The following is a 20,423-nucleotide window of genomic DNA, read 5'->3' as shown; positions in this document are numbered from 1 at the left end:
ATCCTTTAGAAGGTCTACATGTAGAGTTCTGTAGAAGCATCCTTCATGTCCACAGAAACACACCTAATAACGCCTGTAGGGCAGAACTAGGCCGTCTTCCCCTCAATTTAATGATTAAAAAAAGAGCTTTAAAGTTCTGGATACACTTAAAATCTAGTCCTGAAGACACTCTTCATTTTAAAGCACTAAAAACACAAGAACTGAGTGCTCAGAAAAGTCATCTTTGTGCAATGGTGTCAGAAATGACAAACAAAGCGTTCAAAATCACTGTCCCTGAAAATCATTCAAGAATTAAAGAAATTATGAGTAAAGAGAAAAAAGCATACATGCAGCACTGGAAAGAGCAAACGAAAGAGCAAAGTCGTCTCCAGTGTTATCTCAGTTTAAACAGAGAATACAGTTTGGCTGAATATCTCACCTCTGTCAGAAATACAACACACAGGAATTTATTAACCAAGTACAGACTTAGTGACCACCAGCTGGCCATAGAAAGAGGGCGACACAAGAAGACATGGTTACCCAAAGAAGAGCGAGTCTGTAATGAATGCAGATCAGGGGCAGTTGAGACGGAGGCACACTTCCTCCTCCACTGTGATAAATTCACAACCTTAAGAGAGACACTGTACTGTCAAATACAGCATATCATACCGGAGTTCAGTCACTCCATGAAACTGACAAACTGAAAATATTACTTGGTGAAGGACCTTCTTCCACTTTAATAGCACAATATATTTATAATTGCCACAAACTAAGAGGTACTGAGTGAACACATCCATATTATATTACTATCAATATGTGTATAAATATATATGTATATATATATATATGTGTATATATATGAATGCATTTTATATATGTTCTTGCTTGTATGTTTGTTTGATTTTGTTTTGCTTTATGCAATGCTTTGGCAATATGTACCTAAATATGTCATGCCAATAAATTGAATTTGAGAGAGAGAGAGAGAGAGAGAGAGAGAGAGAGAACGGTACTTTAGTAACTAACGTGCTAGATTCATACAAAATAAGTAGGCTATGTGACATAATTAGGTACTTTAGTTAATATTAACACAATAACGCAACACATGTAGGATATACGCTTCTGAACACTGAGAATAAATAAATAAACGCCTGTTTCTCCAGACTCGCGCTTGTCAGTCAGTCACACCACAACAGTTTCATAATCACTAAGCCTTAAAGCGATTTCAATTTTATTTAGATTTGTTCAACATTACTTGAGCATTTTATACCCGTTGTCGTGATATTACTTTGAGAAAGACATCAATGTTTTGTGATGATTTCTAGGAGGTTTTTGGCACAATGTTTCTGAATGTTTTGTAATAGCTTTGTTTGAAATGTTCAATGCTGGTTTAATCCTACATGAATGAAATTGTTCCTCTTGAATCAGATAAACTACAGTAAAATCATGTTCTTTATGTGTGTGGATCATCTCTCGCACATTTTTAAACATCTTCTCCAGTTTTTTTACACAGTTTTATAACTTAAATAGCTAAAGAAAAACACTATTGCTGCTATTAATAATAGTTCACATGATCAGTGCTGTTATTGCTGAAGGAATCCTTCCCATTTTTGAGTCCTTCAGGCCGTATTTATAGGCCGCAGTGATGAGATTATCGTTATCTCTTTATCGACCCAACATTATTTTATCTTCTCCTCAAAGTACAAGTTACATCTCCTAAATATAGCTTCATTGGAAATATCTTTACGGTTCTGATATAATTTTTTTTGTTTGTTTGTTTATTGACAAAAATGATACAGAACATTGAACATAATATACAACAATAATGCATCGCAGGACAAATGTCACCTACTGATAAAATTTTGATAAAGATTAGAAAAGTGAAGTAATGACGCAGATAGGCCTATGTTCCTTCATTTCCGGCGCCATTTCATGGTCGTCAGTGTTTGTTGTTGTCAGTGAACAAGAGTGTGTCACGATCATATAAACACACAGAACAACATAACAACATGACACGATATTAAATAAAGCTGATAATTGAACTTACTGTCAAACTCACTGATGTGAAGTTCAGCACGAAACAGAAACAAACATCTCACAGTGAAGGGCTGAACCGGAGCCTAATTCGTTTAGACATGACCACGTGATCTGTAACGTCCGAAGCCGTGTTGCCAAGTCCCCTGTTTTGCCAGCGGAATTGGGCTGCTTTTACTCTGTTTCCGCGGGTTGAAACGAACCCAAATAACAGAAACAGATCTATATTTATTCAACTGTTGGACTGATTTGACATCTTTGTGTTTAGTTCTGCTTCCTAATGAACTGTCCTGTCTCTGTTTAATGATTTCTGAGGAACACTTTCTTCTGTAAGATCTGTTCATGTTAGTGTGAAATATCAGTGTAGATCTTTAACTCTGATGATCACCAGTAGAGGGAGACACTTCACTGTATTACAGGAGCTCTGATCTCACTCTATACTGCACTTTATTATAGAAATGGATCAATTCCTTCACAATCATACATCTGGATTTGATTTATTTCTCAGATGTTGATGACAATGATACTGATTCATCTTTTCAAACACATGAAACATTATATCACTGACACAACAGGCAAATATTAGATCAAATAATACATAGGCCTGTATTACTTCTGCACAATGTAATCTATATATTTTTATAATTAACTGTAAAAGACAACCCAGTGATCTGAACTATAAATGCCATGTGTAAAATGTTACGTTGGTTCAAGAACTCCATCGCATCTCCACATTCAAAGCCATTCAAATATGTTTATTCTGAAAAACACACTTTAAATCATAAACAGGTGTTTTGATGTTCTTCAGAGGCTCTTAAAAGACATTTATTTAAACTTCTGTGTGGAGTTTGCTTGTTCTCCTCGTGTATTTTGGGTCTCCTTCAGTTTCACATGATCAAACTCCTGCTGAGCTGTTTGTAGGAGTGAGAGAGAGTCTGAATGTCTGAGAGTCTTTCTCTCTGTCTGATGTACAGTACATCGTCAATCACCATCATCAGAGACAGTGACATATTTACAGTAGATCAATACTATTGATTGATGATGGAGAACAATGAGAGTTCAGACTGAGGGTACAATGAAGTACTAAAAACAGAAAAGTGTTTTCTTTGTACAGATGACAACATTATCAAAACTATCTGTTCACACGGATCGACAGAAATGACTAAAAACACTGTATTACATTTCCAGACAGGTAGATGGCGATGTCACTTTGTAAAGAAAGATTACGCGCCTGCGCATACACATTACAGAGCACTCACACCAAACACACACATCTATCCAGCTTATTTTTACAGTTTACTGCTCCTTCATGTTCTTCTCGTTATTTCCCTGTAGCGGATAATAAATCAGAAGTCTCACACATTCACAGAAAACACCTTATTTCAGGTTTGGAAATAATGTGGAGAGATTAAACGTGCATGACATCACCGTTTTCACAGATTCACGTTTTTTCAGTTCACACAGAGATGATAACGGTATCGCTTTCACAAACTTGCTCTTTGAAACCCGTTTTCAAAAGTTGATGAAGATGAGGATAAAGATGGTGATGAAGATGGTGGTGATGGTGGTGATGATGGTGATGCTGATGGTGATGATGATGATGATGATGATGTTTGTGATGGTGGTGATGATGAAGATGATGAAAACAGTGATGATAAATGGTGGTGATGATAAGGACGGTGGTGATGAAGATGGTGATGAAGACGGTGTTGATGGTGATGTTCAGGTCTTCAGCATTTGCTGATGGATGCCAGTCATGAAGATGATGTTTGTGATGGTGGTGAAGAAGATGGTGATGATGAAGATGGTGGTGATGATGATGAAGACGGTGGTGATGGTGGTGATGATGGTGATGCTGATGGTGATGATGATGAAGATGGTGGTGATGGTGGTGATGGTGATGATGGTGATAGTGATGAAGATGGTGGTGATGATGGTGATGCTGATGGTGATGATGATGATGAAGATGGTGGTGATGGTGGTGATGATGGTGATGCTGATGGTGATGATGATGATGAAGACGGTGGTGATGATAATGAAGATGATGGTGGTGATGATGATGATGATGAAGACGGTGGTGATGATAATGAAGATGATGGTGGTGATGATGATGATGATGAAGACGGTGTTGATGGTGATGTTCAGGTCTTCAGCATTTGCTGATGGATGCCAGTGATGAAGATGATGTTTGTGATGGTGGTGAAGAAGATGGTGATGATGAAGATGGTGGTGATGATGATGAAGATGGTGGTGATGGTGATGATGATGGTGATGCTGATGGTGATGATGATGATGAAGATGGTGGTGATGGTGGTGATGATGGTGATGCTGATGGTGGTGATGATGATGATGATGAAGATGGTGGTGATGGTGGTGATGATGGTGATGCTGATGGTGGTGATGATGATGATGATGAAGATGGTGGTGATGGTGGTGATGATGGTGATGCTGATGGTGATGATGATGATGAAGACGGTGGTGATGATGATGATGATGAAGACGGTGTTGATGGTGATGTTCAGGTCTTCAGCATTTGCTGATGAATGGCAGTGATGAAGATGATGTTGGTGATGGTGGTGAAGAAGATGGTGATGATGAAGACGGTGGTGATGGTGATGATGGTGATGGTGATGAAGATGGTGGTGATGGTGGTGATGCTGATGGTGATGATGATGATGAAGACGGTGGTGATGATAATGAAGATGATGGTGGTGATGATGATGATGATGATGAAGATGGTGGTGATGATAATGAAGATGATGGTGGTGATGATGATGATGATGATGAAGACGATGGTGATGATAATGAAGATGATGGTGGTGATGATGATGATGATGATGATGAAGACGGTGGTGATGATAATGAAGATGGTGGTGGTGGTGATGATGGTGATGATGGTGATGATGATTGTGAGGGTTTTGATGAAGATGATGGTGATGAAGACAGTTGTGATGGTGATGTTCAGGTCTTCAGCAGCTGCTGAAGGTTTTGATGAGAGAATCTCTCCTCACGTTTGACATCAGAATCAATCTTTACAGGCTCGTCTGGATCACATGACACTAGAAATCACAAATATGGTGAATTTATGGGATATTGTTCTTGATCACACATCTGTGAAAAGCTTCAATAGTCTGTAAGTGGAGAAAGTCTGAAGTCAGGAAGAGTTCTTACATTTAAAATATTGAACATGAATGATATTTGTGTTGGTTCTGTTGTGTTACTCTGAGGGGTTATCGCTGCTCTCCCTGATCTGATCATGCTAGGCTGAGGGAGGGAACCGCACAATCTGCAGTACAAAAACACTCACAGTATGGCTTCAGTCTCTTCATACTGTCACATCTGTCAAGTCTCAGTTCTCTTTCCTCTTGTGTTTCACTGGTTTGGGTCTCCATTTCTCTCTCTGTCTTCTTGTTTTCTGCTGCTCTGTGATTTCTGAGGCTCCAGCAGTTTTCTGGATGTGTGATTTTCTTTCTCCACTCCATCTGAATCTGTTCAATCACACAGAGAGATCACGAGACATCAGATCAACAGCTGCGTGAGCTCAGTGTTATTACAACTTCTGATATTAAAACATTCATAATAGATATTAATAAAGATGTTGAAGTATGTGGGATTGATAAGTGTCAGATATATAAATGTGATTTTATGAGTCAGTTCAGATTTGTAAGCAGCTTTCTCTTCTCAGCTCATGTTTGATCATATTTGATTCATCAGAACGACACTTTACAGCTCCGACTGGATCAACAGAGACTTAATGATGAAAAACAACTTTTTATCATAATTTAAATACAGTGGCTGGAGTATGTATTTCCATCTAATTTAAACAATAAATATGGAGACAAATGATGATCACACTGTTACAATATTGCAAACATTCAATAATTTACTAGTGGGAATATTAAAATATTTCTGAGAAAATAGCAAATAATCCAGTCTTCCATATGAAAATAAAGCTCCTCAGTAACGTATAACAATAATGAAATGATGTATTTAGAAACATATTTCTCACCTGTACGAAGAGGAGAGATGTAGAACAATCTTATAAAATAAGATCGTTTGTAAGAAGTTTATAGAATCACACATATATATCTATAATGAAAAAGTCAAACATAAATGTCCAGAGTCAGAATAGTGTTGAGGAGCAGTTGAGGAGAATTCAGTGACTGTAACTCTACACTCCTGCGCTCGCAGTTTTTATTCTGGGTTTGACATGCAGAATTCAGCTGCACTGATTGACACACCTACCGGCGCACAGTTTAAAACAGAAACCACATCAACCCTCTATTGGAGGAAAAAGACATTTTTCGCTATTGTTCTTGCTTGCTTACCTAGTCTGTTGATTCAGCTGTGCACAGATCCAGACGTTAATACTGGCTGCCCTTGTCTAATGCCTTGAACATGAGCTGGCATATGCAAATATTGGGGGCGTACATATTAATGATCCCGACTGTTACGTAACAGTCGGTGTTATGTTGAGATTCGCCTGTTCTTCGGAGGTCTTTTAAACAAATGAGATTTATATAAGAAGGAGGAAACAATAGAGTATCTCATGGATTTGTACAGTGTCCCAACTTTTGTGGAATCGGGTTTGTAAATAAGTATAAGTCATTTTATAGATCAGTGGGTGCTACACACTGAGTATTAACATTTTACACACAAATTTCTTGAAATGAAATTAGTGTAATGCTAATGAAATTAACCGTGTCATATAATATATGTTATTCAAGACTGTATCCTAATTACACGTGTAACTCTCCTACCGTTTTACGCCTCCTCTTCGACACGCAGCATCATCTCACCAAAGGCCAAGTCCTGTTTGGTCGATTCTTCACGTGATCATGTGGTGGACGAAACATGATGCTTTCAGTACAGCAAGGAGTTCAATAACGAAATAATGAAGGGCACAATTTTAATAGTTTTTCATTTGTATTTATTTGTTATTTAGCGCTAATTGTATGGGGGGGTTTTCTAGCTTATTGACAATGGTAAACTAAGTTTTAATATATTCAACAAATTATAGAGCGATTGCAGGTAAAGTGGGTGTTGTGGAAATTTTAATTTTTCATATGCTTTTTACCTGTATTCTTGTGAAATATGATGCTTATGGAACAAGTTATTGGTCATAGAAGAAATTCATCAAAATAGTCACTTCTGTCCTTCAAGGTCTATATTATTAATTTAAAGACGTCTTTACACTCATTGAGTTTTCCTTTAACAAATTTAAAAGTTAATTTCCCTCTTCATGGCAATCATTTCTTTTAACATCTCTGTGTCCATGATTTTCAGCTGAGACACTGTGCTTCAGTATAAATAGCTTGTTATCTCTTATGACACAAGCTCAGATAGCAGCATTTAGCTGACTTTGAATGAGAGAGAGACTGAGGATTTCAGGACTGGTACTCTGCCTTTTATAACTTTTAACATCAAACTTTATCTATTGTCTTTTTCCAAAAAAACAACTGTTTATATTTGTCTTTTACTCACACAGCATGGAAATTAGAGGTTACAAATTTCCAGTCAGGTTGAGTCTTTGTTACAACTGGCAGTCTCATTTTTTCTGCCATTTAACTTTTGACCATCAAAAACCAAACATTTAGACATTAAAGGTCCAAAATCATTTTAGTCATTTTACATTGTGATAGCGATGCGCTGATCACCTAAAAACATACTTGAGACTGTTCAACCTTTTTTTTCCCCAAAGTGAAACATTCTTTTAGAATTTTCATTTTCACTTTCATAAAATTATTTTTTTTAATGCTATATTGCCCTTCATCATAGCCACTTATCTCACTATCAAATAGTTAGTTTGCAGATGCAAAACATATTATCAATATGGTTTCTACTGTTTTGCAGAACCACAATATTATTTTAATCATATTTCCACTACTTGGTTGGACTGACAGCCTTATAGCTGCTTTCTCCTTCAATCATTCTTATATAAATTGTAGTTCTCTAGACATCTAATGTCATGCATCCATTTAATGGATGAATAAACAAAACGTTTTTGTAAGTTACATTCACATCGAACTTCCAATTCATTTTGCATTCACCTTCTTTCCCTTCTGCCTACAATCTCTAGTCTGCTTACATTTCACACACACACTGCTCTCACACAAACACAACATCCCCAAATCGCAGTTCTCTTCAACTCATTCCCTTACGACCTTAAGTCTTATGACCACTCAACGTTCCCTCTTCTGGGAAATCACAATACTTAACTAACTTTTCTATATCTTACATGCATCTTTGGCCATTCAATTTTCTCATTTGATAAAACACTGGTACATCATATTTTACAACACCCCCTATCACTTCACTTTTTGCAAGCTTGCTCTGGGATTTCCCCATTTTGGCTCTCCTTTTCTGCCTCCTGTGGATTTCCTTTCGGTGCGCACCTAATAATCTGGTGGACGTCTGCTCCAGATCCAACTTTTATCCCAAAGTTGGACGGGCTGAGCCTCAATCCTCAGACAACTACTACAGACTCGAGCGCTTAGACTGTCACACCTTCACAAATTTATAAACTACAGCACCCCGGAGTCACCAAAATGGTTTGTCCTGTTTCCTAATTACTCGTTTTACCAAAACATAAATTGCCCTTTTTTCACTTTTTCTATTCCAAACTTATTTTACCCACATAAACTCATATTTAAATCACTTAAATCACAAATTTTTCATTTTTTCCTTTTTCCTAATCTTCCAAATTTTACCAAATCACACTTACTCTTAATTCCCCATAAAATTTAGATTTATCTCTTACCAGAGAGTCGTGTAGCCACCTGGGTTCATTTTCTGATTCCAGTGGTGTCCCCCTCCGGACCCTGGCGGTCGGCCCCTCATCCCTTAATCTATTCGGGGTAGGGCTGAGACTACTATTAAGTCCAGGATGATCAGTCACCGTCCGCTCTCGGGTCCAAAAGGCACATCCATGGAATCCCACTTTCTGACACCAAATTGTTGTGGCAAAAAAATCAACTCCGACTCTACTGCATAAGAGACAAACACGTCCAATTGTCTTTAAAGGTTTTATTTCTTGCAAGAAAAGTCAGACAGGTCATACAGAAACACAAGTAGCTGCAGAGTGTAAAACCAAGAACGAAAGCTTCCCCTCACTTTTATATCTCTAACCTCCAAGGCCGAAGCCTCTGTCCTTTTACCATATTAGGAACATCTGTTAGCGGCTGTAACTTTCCACACATTGTTAGCACAGACATGTTTTTAACATACATCTTGCCCCATACCATATCTTGCTCTTTCTACTTCTAACATCTATGTTAACACTATGTTAAAAATTACCACTTAAGCCAACATCATACCATGTCCCATAAGCATCATATTTCACAAGAATACAGGTAAAAAGCATATGAAAAATTAAAATTTCCACAACAGTGGGCCACTTGTTGTAAAATGTAATTTAGATATCCAGATGTTTTTTCTTTTCTTTTCTTTATTACTTTAGTTAACTTTAATGTCCAGCTATAATATTTCAATCTGAATATGGTTCACATAAAGTGTTATTTGTATAAGCTGGTTTATTGGAGAAAGTGATGCAGTATATAGTAAATTTAGGGATGTAAATTATTGAGTTTCGGCAGAAATATGGAAAATCACAACCCTGACAGCAACATAATGTCGGCCCAGATCCGGCCCACATCTGGTCCGTGTGTAATCCACATGTATCAGATGTGGCCACATTATGTTGCTGTGTGGGAAGACATACTTATAAGGAAAAAGACAGAACAAACAGTATGTCTTGTCATTACATCATGGCTAGATCCCAAAATATAAGAGATAACATAAAGACACTATGTTAAGAGACATATTACAAGGGACACACGATGTTATAGAATCTTACAGGTATAAACATTTTTAGATCATGCACTCCAGAAAAAAATAATAATAATATTTTCAGTTAAAGTGGGCCAGCTGGTCTGGTAAAGTGGGTCATCCCTTATTTATCAAAAATTATGCATCTTAAAAACAAATGATGAATTAGCACATATTATCTGAAATACATATTTAACAACATATGTAACAAATTCAAAAAATATATAACATACAGGTTGTGAATAAAAAAAATCATGTAAATCCTCATCTCAATTCATGTGTGAAATTCCAAACAACTGATGATGTTTTCACATTAAATTTGATTATATCGGAATATCAGAATTTTCATAAATCAGAATATTAACAAAATGAACTGTTAAAACTATGTTAAAAATGCGACTATAACACAAGAAACAAAAATATATGAACATTTGAAATGGTAACTATATGTAAAAAATGTTTTTTCTATGTACTCTAAACACTTTAAATGAACTTTAATTGTGTGCATATTTTAAAACTTTATATTCTGCATCTACATTTTGCTCCTCACATCCTTTTTCATTCCACAGATTGAACTGAATGCCTCAAAATCTTTTTTATTCTCTCTTTCCTTTCTTCTAACTCTGACTTGAATTTCCTTACTGCAGACTCATTTCTGTTTTTTAAAAATATAAATCTTACATGTCAGCTATAAAATAACCAGTGAATGTCAATTTATTTAATGAATTTGTGTGTATTAACTAAGGTTAAAGGTCAGCCTGCTTTACCTGATTCCCACTGGCCCACTTTATCTAACACATTCAGCCAAAGTGGGAAAATAATATTTAAACACCTTACATTTTACAATTTACAGAATCAAAAAGTCGTGTAATTTACAAACTACAACAGCACACAAATAAAAAGTCAAATAAAGTCCAGGCTAAAGAGCTTTGGCTATTGACTCTGATACATTTACAATATTCGTATAACACAAACCTCATTTAATTACTTAAGGGGATGCTGAGGGGGATTGATATACAAGGGATACATAAAAACTAACAAACACACTGCACAGGAACACATAGCACACTTTAATTAAAATACAAACAAATTTGTTTATTAATTTATTTACATAAAACACAAGCAATAGGCCATTTACGAGATGATCCAGATCCAACTCCTCCCACCTTATATATCCCTAGACTGCAGTGAGGGGCTACTGGAATTTACGGACATCCAGTCAGACAAATGAGGGAGGGGGGTTGTCAGAAATGAATCATTTCACACAAAGTATTGTTGTGGTGTATCAGTGTGTGGCAAGGGGGGTGTGGTTTAGCGGAATCTGCAGCGGGAGAGAGAGGGAGGAGACGCGCGGTGTCTGAGTGGATTAGACGCAAATGATAATCACCTGTTTCTTGTTTCAGTAATTGGCGTGGAGAGAGTATTTAACGCCAGGAGAAACAGGAGCCTGCGAGAGAGAGAAGGACTGCTGGCTGTTTCACCCACTCCTGGATGTCTGTTATTGGAGTGAACTGTGGATTTGCTTTGATCGTTTTTGTGCCTATCTGCACGCTGTTTTGTTATTATTTGTTTTGTGTGAAATAAACAGCCAGTAGTCACCGCTGACCCTGTCCTCTTCCCTCCTTATTTTACGAACTTTGTTACACTGGTGCCAAAACCCGGGAGGGAAGATGGATGCCGCCGCCATGCCAGAGTCCTCCGCTGCGCCATTTGCGGAAATAATTACATCCCTCGCGGTCATGCAACATGACCAACACCAGGCCCTGCTGGACTTAATACAAGATCAGGAGAGGCGGTTCCAGGCCGTCCTCCAAGCCCAGCAGGAAGACCGCGAGAGGTTCCGGAGCTGGATGGACCGGGAGGCTCGGCCGGGAGCCTCGGACCAACGTGCTGTGCCCGCCCACCTCCCACTCAATAAAATGGGGCCTGAGGACGACCCGGAGGCATTCATCGTCCTATTTGAAACATCCGCCGAGATCTGTGGCTGGCCGCGGGACCAGTGGCCGATGCGCCTGGTCCCGTTGCTCTCCGGGGAGTCCCAGGTAGCGGCACAGCAGCTTCCGGTGCGGAGCCTCCTGGACTTCGACGACCTCAAGAGGGCCATCATCCAGCGGGTCAGCCGGAGTCCAGAACAGCATCGCCAGCGTTTCCGCTCCCTGGAGCTAGGCGAGTCCGGCCGACCCTTCGTGATGGCCCAACAGCTCCGGGACTCCTGCCGCAAATGGTTGCTGGCCGGCGGAAGCGACGTGGAGGAGATCATCGACCGAGTGGTGCTGGAGCAGTTTACCACTCGGCTTCCGAGGAGAACGGCCGAGTGGGTCCAGTGCCACCGCCCCACGTCGCTGGAGTCGGCTATCCAACTCGCGGAGGATCATATGGTGGCGTGCCTCGGGGTCGGCGAACCTTTGTCATCCGCTTCTCTCTCTCCCTCTCTTCCATCTCCTTCTCTCTCTCGCCCTGTCCCTTTACCCAGGTCTCGTCCACCCGGCCCTCCTCGAGTGGCCATATTCCCTATGCAGCTCCCAGAGTCCCACCCAGGGGGGCGGGACTGGCACCAGCCGGGTTGGACGCGGCTCCTGTGTCTCCGCTCTCTCCACGCCAACTGTCTAATCCACCCTTTGCCACTGGAGCGGCGAGGAGGTCTGGGCCAGCCTGTTGGCGTTGCGGGGACCCAGGCCATTTCGTGGACAGGTGTCCTGTAATGGAGGTGGGAACAATGGTCCGGGTCCCGGATGCCCCGCAGGCTGCCCCCGGTCAAGCTGAGTGGTACCAAATACCTGTGAGTATCGAGGGGGGTACCTATCAGGCATTGGTGGATTCAGGATGTAACCAAACCTCAATCCATCAAAATCTGATACAATCCAGGACATTGGATAATAGCCATGTGGTTAAGGTGCGGTGTGTGCACGGGGATGTGGTAGAGTATCCTATTGTGCCAGTCATTATTCAATTTAGGGGTCAAAAGCATAGCGTTGAGGTGGCAGTTAACCCGCACCTCCAGCATCCGTTAATTTTGAGAACGAATTGGCCAGCGTTTACAGAATTATTAGGGGTTTTATGTACGGATGCTTCTTGGGGTAAAAAATGCACTGGAGGGGAGCGTGAGTGTGCAGGCAGGAGAGACTGAATCGGGACCTCTGAGTACTGAGAGACTTATTCTCTCGGAGCGCGATGATTTCCCCCTGGAGCAGTCTCAGGACGAGACGCTGAAACGTGCGTTTGAACAGGTCAGTACCATCGACGGTCAGCCTCTCCATCCTGGACAACCGCTTACCTATCCATATTTTGCAATTATAAAAAATAGGTTGTATCGAGTGACCCAAGACGCTCAGACAAAAGAAGATACAACCCAGTTGTTAGTTCCTAGGAGCCGCAGGGAAATGCTTTTTCAAGCAGCTCATTCTCATCCGCCGTTTGGATTACACCAATTTGTTACACTTCCGTTCGGGCTGTTCGGGGCACCGGCTACCTTTCAGCGGCTGATGGACAGGGTTTTACGGCCCCATGCTGCATATGAGGCTGCCTATCTAGATGATATCATCATATTTAGTAATGACTGGCAGCGGCATATGCAGCATTTGAGGGCGGTCTTGAAGTCGCTGAGGGGAGCCGGGCTCACGGCCAACCCGAAGAAGTGTGCAATTGGGCGCGTGGAAGTAAAGTATCTGGGCTTCCACTTGGGGCATGGACAGGTGCGTCCCCAAATTGATAAGACGGCAGCAGTTGCGACCTGTCCGCGCCCTAAGACCAAAAAGGAGGTGAGACAGTTCTTGGGGCTGGCGGGATATTATAGAATTTGTGCCTAATTATTTCGGACCTCACCAGCCCCTTGACTGATCTTACTAAAAAGGAGGCACCAGATACGGTCCAGTGGACGGAGCTGTGTCAGCAGGCGTTTACCCAAGTAAAGGCTGCTCTGTGTGGCGGGCCGTTGCTTCACTCTCCTGATTTCTCTCTCCCTTTTTTGTTGCAGACTGACGCGTCGGACAGGGGGCTGGGTGCTGTCCTGTCCCAGGAGATAGAGGGTGAGGAACGGCCGGTGCTGTACATTAGTCGCAAGCTCTCTAAGAGAGAGAGTCGGGCGGTGGGGGTATGTGGCCAGTAGTCACCGCTGACCCTGTCCTCTTCCCTCCTTATTTTACAAACTTTGTTACACAGTGTTACATACAGAGGAAGTAGGAGACACAGGTACAGTTTACGATGTTTATTGAGACAACCAGAGCAGTGAGCAGGTGAGTTAAGCAGACGAAGTTTCCAGACAGCACAGATATCAAGACAGGAATACTTGACTTGATCTTCACACCAGATTCGATGAGGACTGAGAGACATGGAGCAGGAGCAACACAGAGGAGGACTGGAGAACACAGAGGATCTAGGAGACACACTGTAGACAGGTAAGGAGCCCGTAAGGTAAGCATTCAGGTTAGTGTGCATTAACAAGACCAGACAAAGACTGAGTGACTGTGAGGGTCTTTTATAGTGCTGCTGATTGGACTGGTGATGAGTGTCAGGTGCGTGTGATCAGTACTCTGGTGAGGGAGTTCGACGTGATTGGCTGGGTGCAGAGCCTGGTGTGTCTGTGACAATCAGGTGTATCAGACCCATTTTAGTGACTCTTTGGGTTTTCAGACAGAAGGAAATAATGGGGGTAAAATCCTGGCACGTGGGTCAAAATGGGCCTGCCAAAATAATACCCCCCTAAATACTCAATCTGTCCATGCAGATAGAATTAAATATTTCACTTTAGATACAGTACTGCTATTATAGGTGTATCAGACCCATTTTAGTGACTGGCATTTGCCAGGCTAATAATCATTGTAAATCTATCTTTTAAGAATAAACATGATTATGATTAATGTTAAAGAAAGAAAAATAAACATATAATAGCTAAAAAAACAATGTTCTGCTGTACCACACAAAATCATTCATCAGTAGTTCATTTTTATCACTGATTGTAAGATGAAATGAAGCAGGTATTTTAAACATGTTGACATCAGTGAGATGATGTTTTCTTTAAGATGTTTTTGAGTCTCTGAACACAGAGAGAGCTGAAGTGTGTTTGTGAATGTGCTGCAGACTGAGCCTCTCATCACATAATGAAGCTTATTCACATAATGACAGTGGTTAGATCCTCGCGCAGGCATTTTCTCTCTAGTGCCGACCGGCTTCTGTCATCCACAGTCCTGGGTTAAAGGACACTGATCTAATGTCTGAGAGACACACACACTCCTGATGTACCTGTGCACACACTCAAACAGCACAAAGATGAGTTATTACTGAGCTATAACTGAATGAAGAGAGTTTCTCTGCTGTTCTCCACAGGAGGGTGCTGTGGTGGCTCTGCTGAAGATCTGCCAGCAGGACTGATTCAGTTCTCTGTACACTCATGCGCTCAGGACCGTCGCCTCCATCTGCTGTGTGGAAGAGGGCATCAGCCAGCTGGAGAAGGTATCCGTTTCCCAGCATGCACTTAAAAGGAGCCAGATGTGAGTCTCCGAGAACGCAGTAGCTCTCCTTTCATGATGATTCTGACCATTCATTTACTTAGATGATGATCAGACTAAACATTTATAACATTAACAGTAAAATCTGTGAATGTGGAGAGCTTAGAGCCACATTAAACACTCCGACTAAATGATTTATAAACAGACCGCAGAGGTTTGGCCAAGAACATCATGATGTAGAGACACACATTCTCCTCATGAGTCCAGAGACGATGATGGAAGATAATAAACTCTCGCAGACACAGATGTTGGTTTGCTGAAGATCTTCCAGCTGTGAAAGAACAACACAAACACACCAGCTTTATCTGTTACATGTTTAGGTCGAGCTTGTACTGATTCATGAGCTTCGTGCTCTTTTCTTTGACATGTTAGCATGATTATAACACTTATTTAGCCTCAAACCAGAGTTATTGTAGTTAAATGAAACTAAAACCATAATTTAATTCTTGAAATAAACTTTAACTGAAAAAAAAATAATAATAAAATATAAATATAAAATATAAAAAAATATATATATACAGAAAATACTAAAACATGAATTAAATTTAGAATGAAAATGGGAAATAAATTCTAAAATCAATATATTCATCAAATCTCAATGTTACTAATATAACAGCTCAATATAATGCCTAGTTTAACTGTGTCCGACTGAAGTTATGAATATAATAGTATAGTATAGTATAGTAATGACTGCTATCATGACAGAGATGTTTGAGGCAGTGTTATGCTATTAAACAGCCCAAAATAATTAAAAACATACAGTATAACTATAAGCGTTTAAGTGATTTTTTACTAAACTGTAATTGTCTTTAAAAACGTGTATTTTGTGAGCAGGTAGAGGATTGAACTGTATCTGACATGGCCAGCGTGTGTTATTATCCCTTCTGTCTCAGTCTGTGTGACAGCGCCACTGTGTGGTCATAGATTATATGAGCACAACTGCATTCTGAAACTGTAGATTACTGTACGTCTCAGCATGAGTTTGATTCAGTTCATAAATCATAAATGTCTGTATTTTCAGTCACGAGAGACTGAATGACCTTAGGAAAACAGTGAAATGATGCAGCTGAAGGTCAGAGGTGTGTGTGCTGTGTTGGTCAGGTGGACGGGATCCTGTGTCTGGCTGACATCCTGACGGACGGCGCGTGTGTGGAGGTGACGCGGGCGGAGGCGGCGGCGGTCATGGCTCAGATCACCTCCCCTCATCACAGCTCCACACAACACCTCGCCAGCTTCCTGGAGAGCATGCAGGACATTGTCACAGCACACGTTCACAGCTGAGAAATGACAGGATAGGACATGACAAAACACATATAATCACTGCTCTTTCATCAGCAATCTCTCATCAGTTTATAACAACATAAATATTAGGGCTGTGAGACAGTGAGCTCACGAGACGAGACACAGTATTTTTAAAATCCTCGATGAAATTCATGACTGGAAAAATAGTCTGCAGGTGTATTTGAAATATTTTAACTAATCGTCTTGTAATGAATGTCATTTCAGTTCTACTTTCTGAGACTGAATTATCATATGCAGTAAAAGACAACAATACTCAAGCACAGTAAAAGGTTTTTGCCACAAACTCAACTGACTGACTTCTCTTCTGTATGATTTCAGTCTCTTCAGATCTTACTGTAAATGATTTATGAGCTTCTACAACTTTTGACCTCCTAACTGAACTCCTTTCACAAAGTGATCATAGGAATAAAAACAGTATAAATAAAAATGAATAACACAGTTTTCTTAATCTTATTAAGTGCAAACAATAATCAAAGTACTCAATATCCAAAGTGCAAGACCAAATCTAAGAGATGGTTGCCACTGCACAGCTAGCCTAAGATCGCTTTCATATTATTTGTACGCATCAGGGAGCCACTTTCAAAATGCAGGGTATTGAAATTGTGTTTGAATGTTCGCGTTTTATTTTCGCTTTCACGATCACGCATGAATAGGGAGTGGCGGTGCTGAGTGTGCATGCTGCAAGGCAAGACATTCATTTTTTCATGCTGTGACGTCCCAGTCTACGCTGTGTGTCTGTTGGGTGTGTGTGATTCTAAGGTGCCTTCTGGAGGGGGTGTGGCCGACACACCTGACACTTGTTGAATGCGGAGTTAAATGCCACTGAGACTGGTTGTGTGGGAGCTTTTGTTGAATGGTCGTCTGGTTCCAGTATGGCACTTGATGGCCTGCGTTACGCTGAGTGTCCTGCCTGGCCCTAAAACGCTTCTTTATTTCTGTTATATTTATGTCTTTCTTGTGTAAAATAAATGTTTCTGCAAAGAAATGGCGTGTCTAGTCTCCTATTTGTTGCAGCCTAAGAGCCGGCTGTAACAAATGGGGGCTCGTCCGTAAATTTAAAACGAATGCATTAATCACGTTTATTATGATTTTTGTTTGATTAATTTAATTGTGTTGGGATAAAGAAATTGGTAATGGTAGGATTAATTCTAAAATAAAAAAATTAATTAATAAAAAAATTAATAAATTAATTAATAAATTAATAAATTGATAAATTAATTCTTAGTGCCTGGTCAGTTTAAGGAGGCGGTATTAGGTGCTGCCCATGGTGATGTGGCAGGCCATTTGGGCATGAAAAAAACTTATCACCGGGTTTTGCGGCAATTTTATTGGCCTTGTCTTAAAGATATCGCAGCATTTATTAAAACTTGCCACACTTGGCAAAGTTTATTTCTATTTTTGGTATACCGAAGATTGTTCAGAGCGATCGAGGTACCAATTTTATGTCTGGAATGTTTGTGAGAAATGACAGGATAGGACATGACAAAACACATATAATCACTGCTCTTTCATCAGCAATCTCTCATCAGTTTATAACAACATAAATATTAGGGCTGTGAGACAGTGAGCTCACGAGACGAGACACAGTATTTTTAAAATCCTCGATGAAATTCATGACTGGAAAAATAGTCTGCAGGTGTATTTGAAATATTTTAACTAATCGTCTTGTAATGAATGTCATTTCAGTTCTACTTTCTGAGACTGAATTATCATATGCAGTAAAAGACAACAATACTCAAGCACAGTAAAAGGTTTTTGCCACAAACTCAACTGACTGACTTCTCTTCTGTATGATTTCAGTCTCTTCAGATCTTACTGTAAATGATTTATGAGCTTCTACAACTTTTGACCTCCTAACTGAACTCCTTTCACAAAGTGATCATAGGAATAAAAACAGTATAAATAAAAATGAATAACACAGTTTTCTTAATCTTATTAAGTGCAAACAATAATCAAAGTACTCAATATCCAAAGTGCAAGACCAAATCTAAGAGATGGTTGCCACTGCACAGCTAGCCTAAGATCGCTTTCATATTATTTGTACGCATCAGGGAGCCACTTTCAAAATGCAGGGTATTGAAATTGTGTTTGAATGTTCGCGTTTTATTTTCGCTTTCACGATCACGCATGAATAGGGAGTGGCGGTGCTGAGCGTGCATGCTGCAAGGCAAGACATTCATTTTTTCATGCTGTGACGTCCCAGTCTACGCTGTGTGTCTGTTGGGTGTGTGTGATTCTTAGGTGCCTTCTGGAGGGGTGTGGCCGACATACCTGACACTTGTTGAATGCGGAGTTAAATGCCACTGAGACTGGTTGTGTGGGAGCTTTTGTTGAATGGTCGTCTGGTTCCAGTATGGCACTTGATGGCCTGCGTTACGCTGAGTGTCCTGCCTGGCCCTAAAACGCTTCTTTATTTCTGTTATATTTATGTCTTTCTTGTGTAAAATAAATGTTTCTGCAAAGAAATGGCGTGTCTAGTCTCCTATTTGTTGCAGCCTAAGAGCCGGCTGTAACAAATGGGGGCTCGTCCGTAAATTTAAAACGAATGCATTAATCACGTTTATTATGATTTTTGTTTGATTAATTTAATTGTGTTGGGATAAAGAAATTGGTAATGGTAGGATTAATTCTAAAATAAAAAAATTAATTAATAAAAAAATTAATAAATTAATTAATAAATTAATAAATTGATAAATTAATTCTTAGTGCCTGGTCAGTTTAAGGAGGCGGTATTAGGTGCTGCCCATGGTGATGTGGCGGGCCATTTGGGCATGAAAAAAACTTATCACCGGGTTTTGCGGCAATTTTATTGGCCTCGTCTTAAAGATATCGCAGCATTTATTAAAACTTGCCACACTTGGCAAAGTTTATTTCTATTTTTGGTATACCGAAGATTGTTCAGAGCGATCGAGGTACCAATTTTATGTCTGGAATGTTTGCGGAGATTCTGAAATGGCTTGGGGTAAAACACAACCAGTCGAGCACGTACCATCCTCAGAGCCAAGGGGCGTTGGAATGTTTTAATCAGTCCCTGAAGTCGCTGTTACGCGCTTACCGTGTTAAATTGAACAGGGATTGGGAAGACGGGTTGCCTTGGTTAATGCTCGCGGCTCGGGAGGTGACACAGGAGAGTTTGAGGTTCAGTCCAAATGAGTTAGTTTTCGGTCACACGGTACAGGGACCACTTGCAGTGTTGTAAGACAAATTAAAGGACAAAGAACCGTGTTTTTAGTCTGGGCAATCAATTATTGGTACTGTTGCCTCATACTGGATCTCCGTTTTGTGCAAAATTTTCTGGTCCATATACGGTGGTACGGAGGGTTTCGCAACATGATTATGTAATTGCCACTCCTGATCAAAAGAAATCTAACCAGCTTTGTCATGCTAATTTGCTTAAACCATAATTTTCTTGCAGTACTGTGATAAAAATAAGTCCCGTTTCCGTTGCTGCCACAGTACCAGAGGAGCCTCTGTATTCTCCTTGGGAGGGTGAGGGTGTTAAGGCACCTGGAGATAGTGAGCTGTTGCCACGTCTGAGAAATTCTGAAACGCTTGGGAATTTCGAAAGTTTGTTACAACATCTGTCTGATGGACATAGTCCGAATTAATTCATTTAGTGACCGAATTCCCCAGTTTGTTTGGAGATGAGCCATCACGCACGCATCTGATCCATCATGATGTGAATGTTGGTGATGCACAGCCAATTCGGCAGCGTTTTTATTGGGTCCTGGTTGAGAAACAAAAAGTATTAGAATCTGAAGTCCAGTATATGCTTGATAA

At 40.2% G+C, this 20,423-nt stretch overlaps 2 protein-coding genes and 1 pseudogene across 2 annotated transcripts in view; 1 reads left to right on the top strand and 2 right to left on the bottom strand.

The window, feature by feature from the left end:
- LOC125247884 (NACHT, LRR and PYD domains-containing protein 12-like) overlaps nucleotides 1-2,168 on the bottom strand; it is a 47,774-nt gene extending 45,606 nt beyond the window's left edge. Inside the window, 1 exon segment of the mRNA XM_048159426.1 lies at nucleotides 2,024-2,168. The gene's annotated coding sequence lies outside the window, so the exon portion shown is untranslated.
- Nucleotides 1-20,423, bottom strand: part of LOC125247875 (NACHT, LRR and PYD domains-containing protein 12-like) — a 220,444-nt gene that overhangs the window by 145,925 nt on the left and 54,096 nt on the right. The window lies entirely within an intron of this gene.
- The window catches only part of LOC125247928, a 35,831-nt pseudogene continuing 28,310 nt past the window's right edge, over nucleotides 12,903-20,423 (top strand).

The sequence above is a fragment of the Megalobrama amblycephala genome, linkage group LG15, assembly GCF_018812025.1.
Source record: "Megalobrama amblycephala isolate DHTTF-2021 linkage group LG15, ASM1881202v1, whole genome shotgun sequence".
NCBI lineage: Eukaryota > Metazoa > Chordata > Actinopteri > Cypriniformes > Xenocyprididae > Megalobrama > Megalobrama amblycephala.
This window is presented reverse-complemented; position numbering and strand designations above follow the sequence as displayed.